Source organism: Lynx canadensis, chromosome B1 (genome assembly GCF_007474595.2).
Source record: "Lynx canadensis isolate LIC74 chromosome B1, mLynCan4.pri.v2, whole genome shotgun sequence".
Taxonomy (NCBI): Eukaryota; Metazoa; Chordata; class Mammalia; order Carnivora; family Felidae; genus Lynx; species Lynx canadensis.
In genome coordinates, this window is record NC_044306.2 from 105685535 (window position 1) to 105700292 (window position 14758).

A 14758-nucleotide genomic window follows, 5' to 3' on the forward strand; every position below is an offset into this window, starting at 1 on the left:
TTCCGGTGCGGCCAGGATTGGCTCGACTTAGCCGGAAGTCCCACCTCTTTCTGGATGCCCGCGACTTGGCGCCGCCAGGAAGGGGCCCAATGAGGGATGTTGTGGCGGCGGCGGAGTCTCGGAAGGCACTCGGAGGTTAAGCAACGCGTCTCTCTGAGGTGGTACCGTGTGGGCCCATCAGCCCACCTCTCGCTTGCGTTCTCTTCTGTGGTGTATCAGCACTGTTTACGAGGTGTGGGGCGTTTCGTTAATTCTTTTTTCCATTAATTCTCCAGTTGCCAGTACTAACGGTTTAAAAATTGCCAGATAGCAGTTTTTCACTGGAAGCACAAACTCGAAGCAGAGTGCGAAGTTTGAACCCTGGACGATCCTTTACTAGGAGAATAGCCTTGTCTAGTTAATCGCCTCCTGAGTCCCAGCTTTGTCATTTGCCAAATGGGAATAATAAATGCCTATCTCACAAAACTGTGAAGATTGCAAGAATAAAAAGGGCCTGGCACGTAGCACCATGGAGATGTTTTAAGATTTTTATTATTACTTATGTTTCCCTTCAAGCTGGGAACCACCTGTGATCCTTACCTCACTACCTCTTGAGAAGTTTCCTATTTCATCATAATGCCGTATGGATACGGCGTATGGAAAACTATATGGTTTCTTCCCTTTAGGGAAGTAGGTGGAGCATAGTAAAATGTGGTCTTGGTTCATGTCCTAGACGTCAGAGACTAGGGGACCACTTTTGTGCTTATACATTTGTCTTAGCTGGAAATAACCCTGGGATATAAAACACCCTACTGGAATTAGGGAGGGTGAGGGTGGGCAGGGCTCAGTGGGGATTCTCTGTAGAACGGCAACAAAGGCCAAATTCTTAAATTATTACTATTATTATCCACATTTGTCGTCTTATTCCAAATTCAAAGCAGCAGAAGTAGACTAAGACATCATGTTGCCTCAAGTTTAATTGGAAATGGTGGCAAGTACTTACCACCATTAGTAACAAGTCTTTATTCTGTGAGAGTGAGTTTTCTTTTGGAAATTTATTAAATCCTCCAGATTAGAACCAGGTGACTCAGACGAGGCCAAAAGTGGGCAGGACTAGATTCTACTAATTATCCTGTGTTTCTCAAGAACTAGCTCTGAATGGCAATTTCAGACGTGTTCTGAAAATCCCTTGGGTAATAGCAACACTGTTTGAAAGTATATTAACTTTCAAGTGGCCGGTACTTTAAAAGACAGTACTAATTTGTACATATGAATTAAAGTGTTTCTTTAAAATCAGTTGCATCTCCTGCCAATCATTTGAGTACTGATTTGAATTATTTAACAGGATAGGAATAGGCATCTGTTCATTCAAACATTTATCCATATTTACTGAGCATTTTAAGTTTCACTTAACCGTGATAGACCCTAGAGTCTATAAAGTCTATCAAAGACTAGAAACCAAATAAGTCTGTTTTGTTGTTGTTGCTGTTTGTTTGTTTGTTTTTGTAGAATTTACTATTTTTTTTCTGGTAAAGTGCAGTGTAGGTCATTTGCCTGTGGTCCTTGAGCCCCATATGCACCTAAACTCTGCTCTGTGATCATAGTTGACCTGAGTGTGAGTCTGCAAACTACATTTCTCAGCCTTGTCAAATGGCTTTCTGTAAGATTCTTCCAAGAGGAAGCATAGGCAGAAAAGCAAAAGGTGGAACACGGAAAGCTGTTATTCTTCATTTCCTCTCACTCTCTGCTTCTGGTCTCCAGGGGAATATCTGTGCCCTTAAAAAGTCCCAGAGCCAATTGTAGCAGCCCCTCCTTGGTGGGTCTGTCTTCCCTTTTCCCATCCTCATGTGGCATCCCCAGCGCTGAGTTTGCTCTCTACTTTGATAACACTACCCCCACCCTCTGTTCTACCAGCTTTAGAAGTGGTAGCCACTTGCAAGCAGTTAAGAATTTCTAATTTAATCTCACTTTCCCCTTTTTGCTCTTCTAGCCTTCAGCTCCCATGTTAACGCTTCCCCATAGCAAATACTGTCTGTTTAGAATTTTAAAAATGATTTCTGTATTCTTGCCTGGAACTCAGACTTGTAAAGATGCAAATATGTTCTACGTTATAGTATTTACACAGCCGTTGGAATCCAGTGGAGGATTGTTGTAGTTTTTACAAATAAAGGGATATGACTCTGAAATCTTTCTCCCTACCAATGAACTTTAAAACTCCAGACCACGTCAGCTCACCCGTAGAGTACTGTACATGCCTATCAGTAATATCTGTTCATCACGGCAACCTAAAGGTCTCCAGGGAGTGTGTGTTGTGGGGAAAGGAGGAAGAAGAAAGTTGGAAAGTCTCCACATATAATTTATACTTTTTGAAAAAAAATTACTTCTAGATACTTATTTTAAGGAAGTAATGAGAAATCGATGTAACAATTTATGTATATCCTCCTAAACTCCTTGAGAATGAGTCTTCAAAACCTGTATATCCAACGTCCTATTGTATATCTTACTAGAATGTCCTTCACAATCTCAAACTTCACAGGGATATAGCCTAAATTCATCATCCACCCCAGTACTCTCAAAAAAAAAAAAAAAAATATATATATATATATGTATGTATGTATGTTTGTATACATATCTCCACCCATTTTCCCTAATAAGAAGCACTGTGCCTCTCCTTTACCCTCCATATCTACTCTGTGACTGTAGCATTTTCCCTGACGCCAGCCCTAACACCAACACACATAATAGTCAACCACAACCTATGAATAATATGTGTCCTGGTTCATATCCTAATTGCCCTACCATTTTCCAGTTTATCAAATTCTTCCCAGAGATTTTTGGAAAACTATGATTTTATCATTTCCAACTCTGCTCAAAATTTTTACATGTTTCCTCAATGTCTAGGGCAGCACTTGTCCAATAGAACTTTCTATAATAATAGAAATGTGCTACCTCATAACCAATTTAGTTGCTACTAGCCATATTCATCCACTGAGCATTTGAAACCTAGCTAGTGTACTCAAGATACTGACTTTTTATTTGATTTTGACTAAGTTTAATTAATCATATTTGACCTCATAACCAATTTAGTTGCTGCTAGCCATATGTATCCACTGAGCATTTAAACCTGGCTAGTTTACCCAAGGTACTGACTTTTTATTTGATTTTGACTAAGTTTAATTAATCATATTGACTATGACTACCATATTGGACAGCACAGGTTTAGGTTCAAGGGGTTCAAAATCTAAACCACTTGGCATTACATGCTAAGCAATCCTCTGCTACCCTGCCCAGCTTCATTCTGTTCTCCTGTATGAACCCAGTCTTTCAGGCATATTAAAGTTTTGTCTTTTTTCCCCAAACATGCCTCTTTCTTGTCCTTTTTATGAATTTATAATTGAATAAGAGAAAAATTCTCCTAAATTAAAGAGAGAGGCTCCAAAATGACTTTTTAAAAACTACAATATTTGGTAAGTAGAACTTCTTAGAAAAGCACTAACGGTAAAATGAATGTCAGAATCTGGTGATAACTTCTGCTTTCTCCCGGTGCCTTGTAAAGAACACACTCAATAGATGCTTATTGATGAACCTGTTGATTAGGGCTAACTCTCTCTAACTTACCTGAGCTTTGTTGGATAGATTGGTTGTGAGTAGCTGTGTTAGGGAGGGATAGGAGACTGCCAGTTAGCATTCTGTGTCTACATCATTGTTGGAAATTCATTTATTGCCATTAGGTGCAGAAACTTTCCAAGTCTGTGTATTTTTTTGTGCTCAGTTGCTAAGATCCAGTGCATCTGTGGCACAAGAGAATATTTTACAAGCCTTGTTTGTCAAATACATGGACTACGTAAGAAACAGGAGTGAAGATTGTTTTTCTTATCACTTGTCAATAGATTTTTTTAAAGAGTATTGTGATTACATAAAAACATCTTAAAGCATTGATTTCCTGGAGTATAAAGTAAGAAGAGATACATTTCAGAAACTATATGTCATTATCAAATGGAAATGTATGGAGAATTGAATAAGCTTGATTTATTTGGGGAATTTGCACAAAACACCCAATTGTTTGGTCAAAATGACCAAAACTGACAGGAAAGTGAGAAAAGGCAAGGTGAAAAGAGTAAAAATAATACAGACTTTATAATGTCAATACATTTCACTGAATAGATGAAGAAAACTACTTAAATTTTGGTTATTGTAATGTTAATTTGCTGTGTTATTGGAGAAAATCAGTTCTAGAGAGCACAGAATGGAATGGATGAATCCCATAGGATGTGGTAAGTATAGATAATAAGCAAGTAGTCGTGAGACATAGGCAGGATTCATAAGATGTGCTAAAAATAGATATTAAGTAACTGATAGATGTAAAGCTAGATAGACTAAAAGACTATATGATGGAACAAGCAAAAGTGTTATTTATAGATAGAAAGGGATGGAAAGACCAAATTATGATCATGCCATCTCTAGGCTGACAGCCATGTTGTTGTAGGATCGTTGAGCATGATGGTCCAGAAAGAATTTTTAAGATGTTTTACAGTCTCTAATTTAAGTAGCTTTGGGATAGGACCTGTGGGCAGAAAGAGCTGCATTTTTGCTATATGAAGCTGGTGGTTATATGCTTAGTGCTCAAAGGGTGGGGGCACGTGCAGAGCATATTGTATCATAAAATGTCTTCAAATTTTGAATCATAAAATTGCTCTTGCAAGATTTCTGTGGTACTTATCATTCAGTTCAATATTAACTATGGGTAAGATTTACAGGTAGTCATGAGACTCTTTAAGGATGTATCAACCAGCATGTATTTGATCCTTATTGAAATTATGCAGGCTATAGGTTAGCCATCTGGGCTAAAGGTGAACATTTTTCTGCTTCTGTCCCTCATCAGTGTTACCCTTATGTGGTCCATCCATGGTTATATTCTGGACCCAAATGTACTCTGCCTAAGAATTGCTAATGATACCAATAACTGTTGGCAGGCTAACTGGCAAACTGCAGCTATGGACAAGAATATTTGTCACTGCTTCTCTACAGAACAAGTGTCTATCACTGGCCCCACGCACCTTCTCTCTGTTGACCTCCCTGCCTAAATGTCAGTCTGTCCCCAGCTCATCAGTGAGGAAGGCTGATATAGCATGCATGCACACACACACAGGGAGAGCGTACACATATAAACATTGCATAACTTGGGATTCATGGAGTGTAGTCCTTCCCACTTGCAACCTAAGTGTGGTAACTTACCCCATCTCTTTCCTCTTTGCTTTAAAGGGATGCGTGATTTGAGAATCTCCATTTGGTCTTTGAGCCTGTCTGTTCTGTGACCCCTGGGATAGCTTGGCTTGCAGTGTACTTGGAGGCCACCGTTGCATCAAGGTAATTCCCCATGACAACTAGGAGAAACTTAGAAAAATAACAACATAGAACTGTAGAGCATAAGCTAATGTTGTATGAGAAGGGGAAAGGAAGGCAGTCATAAATTGTATCCATTAGATACTAAAAGACAAAAATAGGCAAGTAAAGAGCAAACCAAAAGGTAAAATGTGGAAAATATTTCTTTTTCTCTAAATTGATTAATGGAAAAGGGAAAAAGACAAGATAAAGGAAAGACTCAGAGTTTTGACAGTGTTGCATATATATCTTTGATACCAATTATACTTTATTTATTGCTGTGACCAAAATAACTGTATCAGAGGTAAACACAACAAAATCCAAATGAAGGGAAATGCTCTTCCAACAAGTGGACTAATCCTAGAAATTCTTTTTAATTCACTCTACATAGTATTGCAATAGGTTTTTTTTAATGCTCATTACATTTTAAAGCATTTAAAGTATCAAGAAAAGAAAGAGGCTTTAAAACTACTTATAATTAGGAAGGAATGCATATAGAACACTACTTTCTATAAAAGTTTTTATTATTTGTGCACATTTTCTGAAACATTTCCTGTAAATCAATTCTTATTTAAATACACTAAAATTACAACTATTTTAAAGATCTGTGAGATAGAAGACTAAGTAAGTAAATATCCCTTTGTAATTAAAGTAGTTTTTTCCTAATTTATCTCTTTTATAATTTATTTTCTTTAATAGGTCGCTGTATCTGTTAGTATTATAGAAAATGTTGAGTTAAAAACTTGTCTAAGTGAAATATATATAAGAGCATGTACAGTTTTTCTCTAAGAAGATTACTATAAAATTATTTACATAGATGAAATTGTTTATGAAACAAACACATCATATTCTTATTCTGTGGTTCTTAAAAGAATATGAAATTTTGTGATGTAGCTCATTCAAATTAATAGCCTTATGCTGTTTTTAATTTGTTTGTTTTTACAACTTAATTCTTACTTTGAAATTGAGTATTCTCTCCCTCCAGAATTTGAAATGGTAAAAACAATTAGAAAATGAAAGTGTACTCTGTGATGAATCAAAAATAATACCCACATATAAAGAGAGATTAATGGTATAATATCATCATGAAATACTGATTATATTTTTCATGATCTATTTGGGATTTAAGATATTTCTATTATTTTATAACTAAAAAAAGAAAAGGTAGAAGATCTCTTCTCAGAATTTACAAAGTACTATTGAACTTTATACCATTAAAGAAAATTATTGGGGCGCCTGGGTGGCTCAGTTGGTTGAGCGACCGACTTCGGCTCAGGTCATGATCTTGCAGTTTGTGAGTTCAAGCCCCACGTCGGGCTCTGTGCGGACAGCTCAGAACCTGGAGCCTGCTTCAGATTCTGTGTCTCCCCCTTTCTCTACCCCTCCCCTGCTCACGCTCTGTGTCTCTCTGTCTTTCAATAATAAATAAATGTTAAAAAAATTATTATTATAAAGAAAGGTACTAGTGTAGAAATTTGGATTAGAAAAATACTAAAAATTATTTTTGTAACTTTATACTAAACTACCGTAAAAATAGATTTAGTGGTATACATTCTTTCTTTATTTATTTTTTTTTCAACGTTTATTTATTTTTGGGACAGAGAGAGACAGAGCACGAACGGGGGAGGGGCAGAGAGAGAGGGAGACACAGAATCCGAAACAGGCTCCAGGCTCTGAGCCATCAACCCAGAGCCTGATGCGGGGCTCGAACTCACGGACCGCGAGATCATGACCTGGCTGAAGTCGGACGCTTAACCGACTGCGCCACCCAGGCGCCTCAATGGTATACATTCTTTAAAGCATGTGACATATTTTTGTAGCCAATGCAAATACTGTAGTTTTTATAATATTTAGAATTAAATTTCTGAATTGCAAAGAATTGTTTCAAATGAATATTAAAAGGCAATCCTAATGAAGATATTGAAAGCAAATTATGGCTAACATGCTAAATCTGTTTCGTATTATAAAGGAGTGCATCAAAAAGAAATTGTTAGAGTCACCCTTCATTCTCCATTCCCAGGATTCTCCTCTGGGCATTTATGTCAGATGACCTAGGAATGTGCAGAATTAGTGTTTACTGGCCAGTCATTGGTTATTCAGAATTCACTCTGATTTGAATTATCTCTAATGTTTTTCTCCCATCCATTTATGGGTCACATGTACAATAAATCAAAGCATGTTGATCCTGGTGAAATTTAGCAAAGAAATACAGCTTTGGCCATTGGCCACAAAAATTTGAAAATCTTTACTCAGGGGAAAAACATGGACATTTTCTCACCCTGGATAGTAGCTATTTTCTAACTTAAATTTCCAACTAAAATGGTTTGCTATTCTTCTAAAAACTGAACCTTGCATATGGTAAGACTTATCTCAAGCCAAAATGTACCGTTTCACTTTTGTAGTACTGTATTTACTGTTCAGTAAGTCAAATAATTCAGAAAAACTGGAAATCATATTATGAAGAAGCAACTCTCCCACATCTATTTCTAAGTTTAGATTGGTTTTTGCTGAAAACAGATATTCATAGTAGGAGGAAAAAGTACATAATTCTGTACTCATGTGTATACACATATATGCACATATGTATATGTGGTAATAGGACAATTTGGAAGAAAAATTGTTAAAATGTATAGGAACAGTACTTTTGTATTTAGAATACTGAATAAGGATTCATTCATCAAACTAATTAATTATTTTCTTCTGCTAGCCTTTCTGGAAGGCTTGTTCTTCCCCTATCCCTGGATGAAAATTTAAGCAGTTTTCATGTTTTTTTCTGGTCATTCTTAGGTATTAGGAAGAGTTATATGTTAAAGCTTCAGTCTCCATTTAACAATAACAGTATAAGGTCAAAATTTAATTCTGGCTTTTGAGTTTAAGGCTTCTCTCCTTGCCCGCCTCCAGGCGAGTTGCAGGCCTAAAGCTATCAGTCCATGAGGTAGAGAAAGGAAAGTATAGTCTGCTGCTTCTCTTTCTCCACAAGGATACTCCAACTCCATGTTGGTTAGGCCTACAGGCCCTCCGAAGTTTGGAGTGTGGGGACAGAGGAGTTTTATTGGAAGCAGCTTACAGGAAAATTTCCTACTAAACTAGTACTGTCTTCTTGATCTAGCATTGCCACTTTCTGGACTTGGCAGATGTTTAAAATAGACTCTTGTTCTCATGAGCATTTTCATGGGTTCTTCCAAGACCCACTCCACTCTCCCTGTGGGTTCTGATAACAAGAGCTAATGCATGTTGTCCTTCTGGTCCTTGGCTTTATTTATTTACTTAGCTTCTTTTTGCAGAAGACTGTTCTTTTTTTAAGTTTATTTATTCTGAGAGAGAGAGTGATCAAGGGAGGGACAGAGAGAGAGAGAGAGAGAGAGAGAGAGAATCCCAAGCAGGCTCTGCACTGACAGCGTGTAGCTCAATGTGGGGCTGGAACTCACAAACCCGTGAGATCATGACCTGAGCTGAGATCAAGAGTCGGATGCTTAATTGACTGAGCCACCCAGGCTCCCCCTTTTTGCAGAGAACTATTTACCCATCTTAGCCATGTGTGGGCAGGACCTAAGAAAACTCCATGCTGGCTTTCTTAAGTGAGTGGTACACATTTGGTTCACTGGGAAATCACATTGTTTGCCCCAACAAACTCTGGGAATAGGATTTTATTACTGGAATTCAGGAAAAGCAGAAATCCTGTTACAGAGTTACCACTCGACAACAGCCATGTTACCCCTGCGTGTCTCTGGCCTCTGAGGACTACCCAGCCATTCTCTAGCTTTCTGGATTTTCAAAATGGGAAGTAAACACACCCATGTCCCCCAGACCTTAAGTTCTGCTAATGGCCTCCTTAAAGCTTCTCTCTTCATTTAGGATGAAGAGGGACTACCATCTACTTCTCTTCTTGAGAGGAAGGATGCTATCACAGCATAACAACAGTGATTCTTGAAAACCTTCTCCTCCAATCTTTAATTCTTAGTCATTTGAGACCTTTGAAGTGGGTGAAGTCATTCAGAGTCTTACATCCAATTATCCTCAACTTTTTCGTACAAATCTTTACAGGGTGCTTATGATCTTCACTTTGGAATGTAGTATTTACTCTTTTGGGGTCTTAGCCAAAACTTCCACAAGTCCTGTTTTACATTAAGTGGAAGATGTCCTTCTGTGTATCTAAATTAAACTTTTTATATATATTAAACACTTTGTTTTTGAGATAGTTATAGATTCTCATGCAGTTGTAAGAAATAATACAGAGAGATCCAGTGATCCTTTATCCATTTCCCCCCAGTGATAACATTTTTCAAAACTGTAATATAGTATCACAACCAGGATGTTGACATTGATAGAGCATTTCCATCATCACAGGGCCCCTCATGTTGTTCCTTTATAGCAATACTCACTTCTCTCCCACTCACACCTTCTCCTCAACCCCTGGAAACCACTAATCTGTTATCCATTTCTATCATTTTGTCATTTCAAGAATATTATATAAGTGGAATAGTACAGTGTGTAACCTTTTGAGGTTATCTTTTTACACTCAACATGATTCTCTGGAGATTCATCCAGATTGTTGTGTGTGTCAATAGTGTGTTCCTTTTTTATTGCTGAGCAGTATTCCATGAATTGGATGTACCATAATCTGTTCAATCATTCATGTGTGGTAACATGTCTGATGATATGATTGATGAAGGACATATAGTTTGTTTCCAGTTTTTGTTATTGTGCATTAAAACGATAATGAGGGGGTGCACCCGGATGGCTCAGTTGGTTAAGCGTCTGACTTTTGATTTCGGCTTAGGTCATGATCTCATGGTTTGTGAGTTTGAGCCCCACATCGGGCTCCATGCTGACAGTGTGGAGCCTACTTGGGATTCTCTTTCTCTCTGTCCCTCTCCTGCTTGCGCACACATGATTTCTCTCTTTCAAAAATAAATAATAAGTAAACTTTAAAAGAAAAAGTGACTGTAAACATTCATAGGAGGTTTTTATATGAATGCATGTCTTCATTTCTTTGTGATAAATGCCTGGAGTGCAGTTACTGCATTGTATGGTAGTTGCATGTTTAATTTTTTTTTTTTTTTTCAGAGATGTTGCTGGTTTATTTATTTATTTATTTTTTATGAAATTTATTGACAAATTGGTTTCCATACAACACCCAGTGCTCATCCCAAAAGGTGCCCTCCTCAATACCCATCACCCACCCTCCCCTCCCTCCCACCCCCCATCAACCCTCAGTTTGTTCTCAGTTTTTAACAGTCTCTTATGCTTTGGCTCTCTCCCACTCTAACCTCTTTTTTTTTTTTTTTTTTCCTTCCCCTCCCCCATGGGTTCCTGTTAAGTTTCTCAGGATCCACATAAGAGTGAAACCATATGGTATCTGTCTTTCTCTGTATGGCTTATTTCACTTAGCATTACACTCTCCAGTTCCATCCACGTTGCTACAAAGGGCCATATTTCATTTTTTCTCATTGCCACATAGTATTCCATTGTGTATATAAACCACAATTTCTTTATCCATTCATCAGTTGATGGACATTTAGGCTCTTTCCATAATTTGGCTATTGTTGAGAGTGCTGCTATGAACATTGGGGTACAAGTGCCCCTATGCATCAGTACTCCTGTATCCCTTGGATAAATTCCTAGCAATGCTATTGCTGGGTCATAGGGTAGGTCTATTTTTAATTTTCTGAGGAACCTCCACACTGCTTTCCAGAGCGGCTGCACCAATTTGCATTCCCACCAACAGTGCAAGAGGGTTCCCGTTTCTCCACATCCTCTCCAGCATCTATAGTCTCCTGATTTGTTCATTTTGGCCACTCTGACTGGCGTGAGGTGATACCTGAGTGTGGTTTTGATTTGTATTTCCCTGATAAGGAGCGACGCTGAACATCTTTTCATGTGCCTGTTGGCCATCTGGATGTCTTCTTTAGAGAAGTGTCTATTCATGTTTTCTGCCCATTTCTTCACTGGGTTATTTGTTTTTCGGGTGTGGAGTTTGGTGAGCTCTTTATAGATTTTAGATACTAGCCCTTTGTCCGATATGTCATTTGCAAATATCTTTTCCCATTCCGTTGGTTGCCTTTTAGTTTTGTTGGTTGTTTCCTTTGCTGTGCAGAAGCTTTTTATCTTCATAAGGTCCCAGTAATTCACTTTTGCTTTTAATTCCCTTGCCTTTGGGGATGTGTCGAGTAAGAGATTGCTACGGCTGAGGTCAGAGAGATCTTTTCCTGCTTTCTCCTCTAAGGTTTTGATGGTTTCCTGTCTCACATTTAGGTCCTTTATCCATTTTGAGTTTATTTTTGTAAATGGTGTGAGAAAGTGGTCTAGTTTCAACCTTCTGCATGTTGCTGTCCAGTTCTCCCAGCACCATTTGTTAAAGAGGCTGTCTTTTTTCCATTGGATGTTCTTTCCTGCTTTGTCAAAGATGAGTTGGCCATACGTTTGTGGGTCTAGTTCTGGGGTTTCTATTCTATTCCATTGGTCTGTGTGTCTGTTTTTGTGCCAGCATGTTTAATTTTTAAAGAAACTGCCAAACTGTTTTCCAGAGCATCTGTATCAGTTTATATTCCCACCAGAATTGTGTGAGTACTCCAGTTTCTCCACATCCTTGCTGGCATTTGACAGTGTCACTATTTATTATTTTACCCATTCCAAGACACCCACACACATACACATACAGTGGTTTTAATTTGCATTTCCTTTGTGAATAATGATGTTGAACGTCACATGATTATTTGCCATCTGTGTATCTTTTTTGGTGAAATGTCTCCTCATGTCTCTTGCCCATGTACTAACTGGATTGTTTCTTTTTTACTGTTCAGTTTTGGGAGTTCTGTATCTATTCTAGGTATCAGTCTTTTGTTAGATATATGGCTTTCAAATATTTTTTACCAATTTATACTTTGTTTTTCCTCTCTTAACAGAGCCTTTTACAGAGTGAAGGTTTTAATTTTGATAAAATCTAAGTTTTGTTTTTATAGGTTGTACTTTTGGTGTAAAGTAGTAGTTAACATTTTATGTGTAGAAATAAATACATTCACTCTTTCCTTCACCTCCCGTGTCCAAACATTATTTCCTGTAAGAAGCACTTCTAAAATAGAACCTAAATGTGTCTACTTTTCTCCATTTTTACAGCTGTCTCTCAGGTTCAGATCACCATCATCATTCACTTAACTGGTTCCCCTTCCTTCTTCCTCCCATTTATTTATTTATTTATTTATTTACTTATTTAAAAGATTTTATTTTTTTAAATAACCTCTACACCCAATATGGGGCTCAAACTCACAATCCCGAGATCCAGAGTCACACACTCCACTGACTGAGCCAGCCAGGTGCTCCCCTGCCCTTAATTTAAAACTATAAATTATAGTATGTAGCTCGTTAACTTAAAATCCTTCAAAGTTTTCCATTAGGCTTAGAACAAAGAACAAAATCTGAACTCTACCACAGCCTATGAGAACCTGCCACATCTGGCCTGCCTAGCCTCTCTGACCTCATCCTGGGCACTAACTTCTGACCTCCCTTCATCTCACCTTGGTGCTGTAAACTACACACATGCTCCCTTTTGTGTGCCTCTCAAACACCAACAAGCTCCTTCACACTTTTGGCCTTGCCTCCACCACTGTTTGTAGGCCTTGCTTCTCCTCATTCAAGTCACTCCACAGTTCAGAGGTTAGCTGCTATAAGACGCCTTCACTGATGGCCCTATATAAAGAAGTTTGCTTTTCTCTTGTCATTTTGTGTCATCACTCTGTTTTATTATCTTGTACTTTACTGGCTGAAGTTATGTGTTTACTTTTTCCCCATTAGAGGTAATCTACCAGAGCAGAGGCCTTGCCTATCATATTCATCACATCTCAAATACCTAACACATAGGGATCACTCAATTAATATTTATTAAATGTTGAGCACTTCCATTTCTTTTCCAAAAAGCAAATTGCCTTTGGACTATTCAACTGCTAGTAAAGTCAATATGTCCTCAGAAGGGACTATTTATAATATTGCTAATTAATTAGGGGAATAAAGAAAAGTGAGTTCTGATTTCTGATAAATCCAACTCATGCTGCCACCAAGTCATGTCCTTTATTTGTTGTTGAGTGAAGTGCACAGATATAACGTAGAGCAAAATATTATCTCAACTATATCTTGATTCTAACTATAAGAGAGGATACCATCATTGTGTTGTCTCAAGCTCCAAAAACTGTAGAAATTCCTATCCTTTGGCTTCACCAGTAATTCTATGATTTACCCTAGGCAAGTCTGAACAGGCCTTTATAGCTTAGTTTCTTGTTCTGTTAGAAGAATATAACACAAGCTTACCTCATCAAGATGCTATGTTACAGTTTCTATTTATTGCAAGTACTGTGTGATTTTGTGTCTCTATTAGTGTGGAGCACACATTTATTATTTGATGGTATCAAAAGACCATGCCATGAAGGATGCCACATTCTTAGAGATACTAGAGGGATTATACTGCATGTGACAAATTAATTTTGGGGATTGTGTTGTGGTTAAAATGAAGATAAATTTGGAATTTAGCTAGACTGAAAAATTGTCTCAAATAATTTTTAATTGTGTTTTTAGAATAGGACTCTTAGATAACTCAGGATAGGCTCAAAACTTTAGTAGAAAAATCAATGAAATATGCCTCATAAACTTATATATGGTTTTGTATGTATATGAATATATAAATAGAACTTTGCAGACACATTCCTTATTTGAAATTTAAAAAACTTCCTGATATTTTTAGTACTCATTTACTTGAGATCCTGTGGAACTCAGCAAAATAATAGAACTGGAAAAAGAATTGTCAACTTTTCCAAGATGTAACTCTGATTCTGAAAATATGATACTATTAATCTTCTTCAAAGAAACTGGAACTTCAAATACATAGTTTCATAAGGTGCCTTTATGGAATTTTTTAAAGAGTTAAAAAATGTCGGAAGAGCCTTATACTTATCTTACTATAACTAGGAGCACTATTGTGGAAGAGAGAATTAAGCTAAATAAAAAATGTATTTTGTGAAATAGTTGTAAAAATATTTATAAAAATATAAAAATACAAAAAATTTTAGGGGTGCCTGGGTGACTCAGTCAGTTAGGTGTCTGACTCTTGATTTTGGCTCAGGTCACAATCTCAGGGTTGTGGGATCAAGTCCGGCTTTAGGCTCTGCTCTGAGTGGGGCCTGTTGGGAGTCTCTCCCTCCCTCTCTGCCTCTCCCCAGCTTGTGCACACACTCTAAGTAAATAAATAAACAGTTAAAAAATGTATATATACAAACACACACACACACACATATATATATATACACACACGTACACATATAAATGTTAACAAGTATTTAAAACCATGTAAATGACCTAGCTCTGTGACTTGGATCAAGTCATCTAACCATTTTGTATTCCAGGTTCCTCA

At 37.5% G+C, this 14758-nt stretch overlaps 1 long non-coding RNA gene across 1 annotated transcript in view; it reads left to right on the forward strand.

Annotated features, from left to right (window-relative positions):
- Positions 1 to 67: 67 nt before the first annotated feature.
- Positions 68 to 14758, forward strand: part of LOC115512297 — a 28704-nt gene continuing 14013 nt past the window's right edge. Inside the window, exons 1-2 of the long non-coding RNA XR_003968360.1 lie at positions 68 to 232; positions 5242 to 5346. This is a non-coding gene — a long non-coding RNA (uncharacterized LOC115512297). The remainder of the gene's footprint in view (positions 233 to 5241; positions 5347 to 14758) is intronic.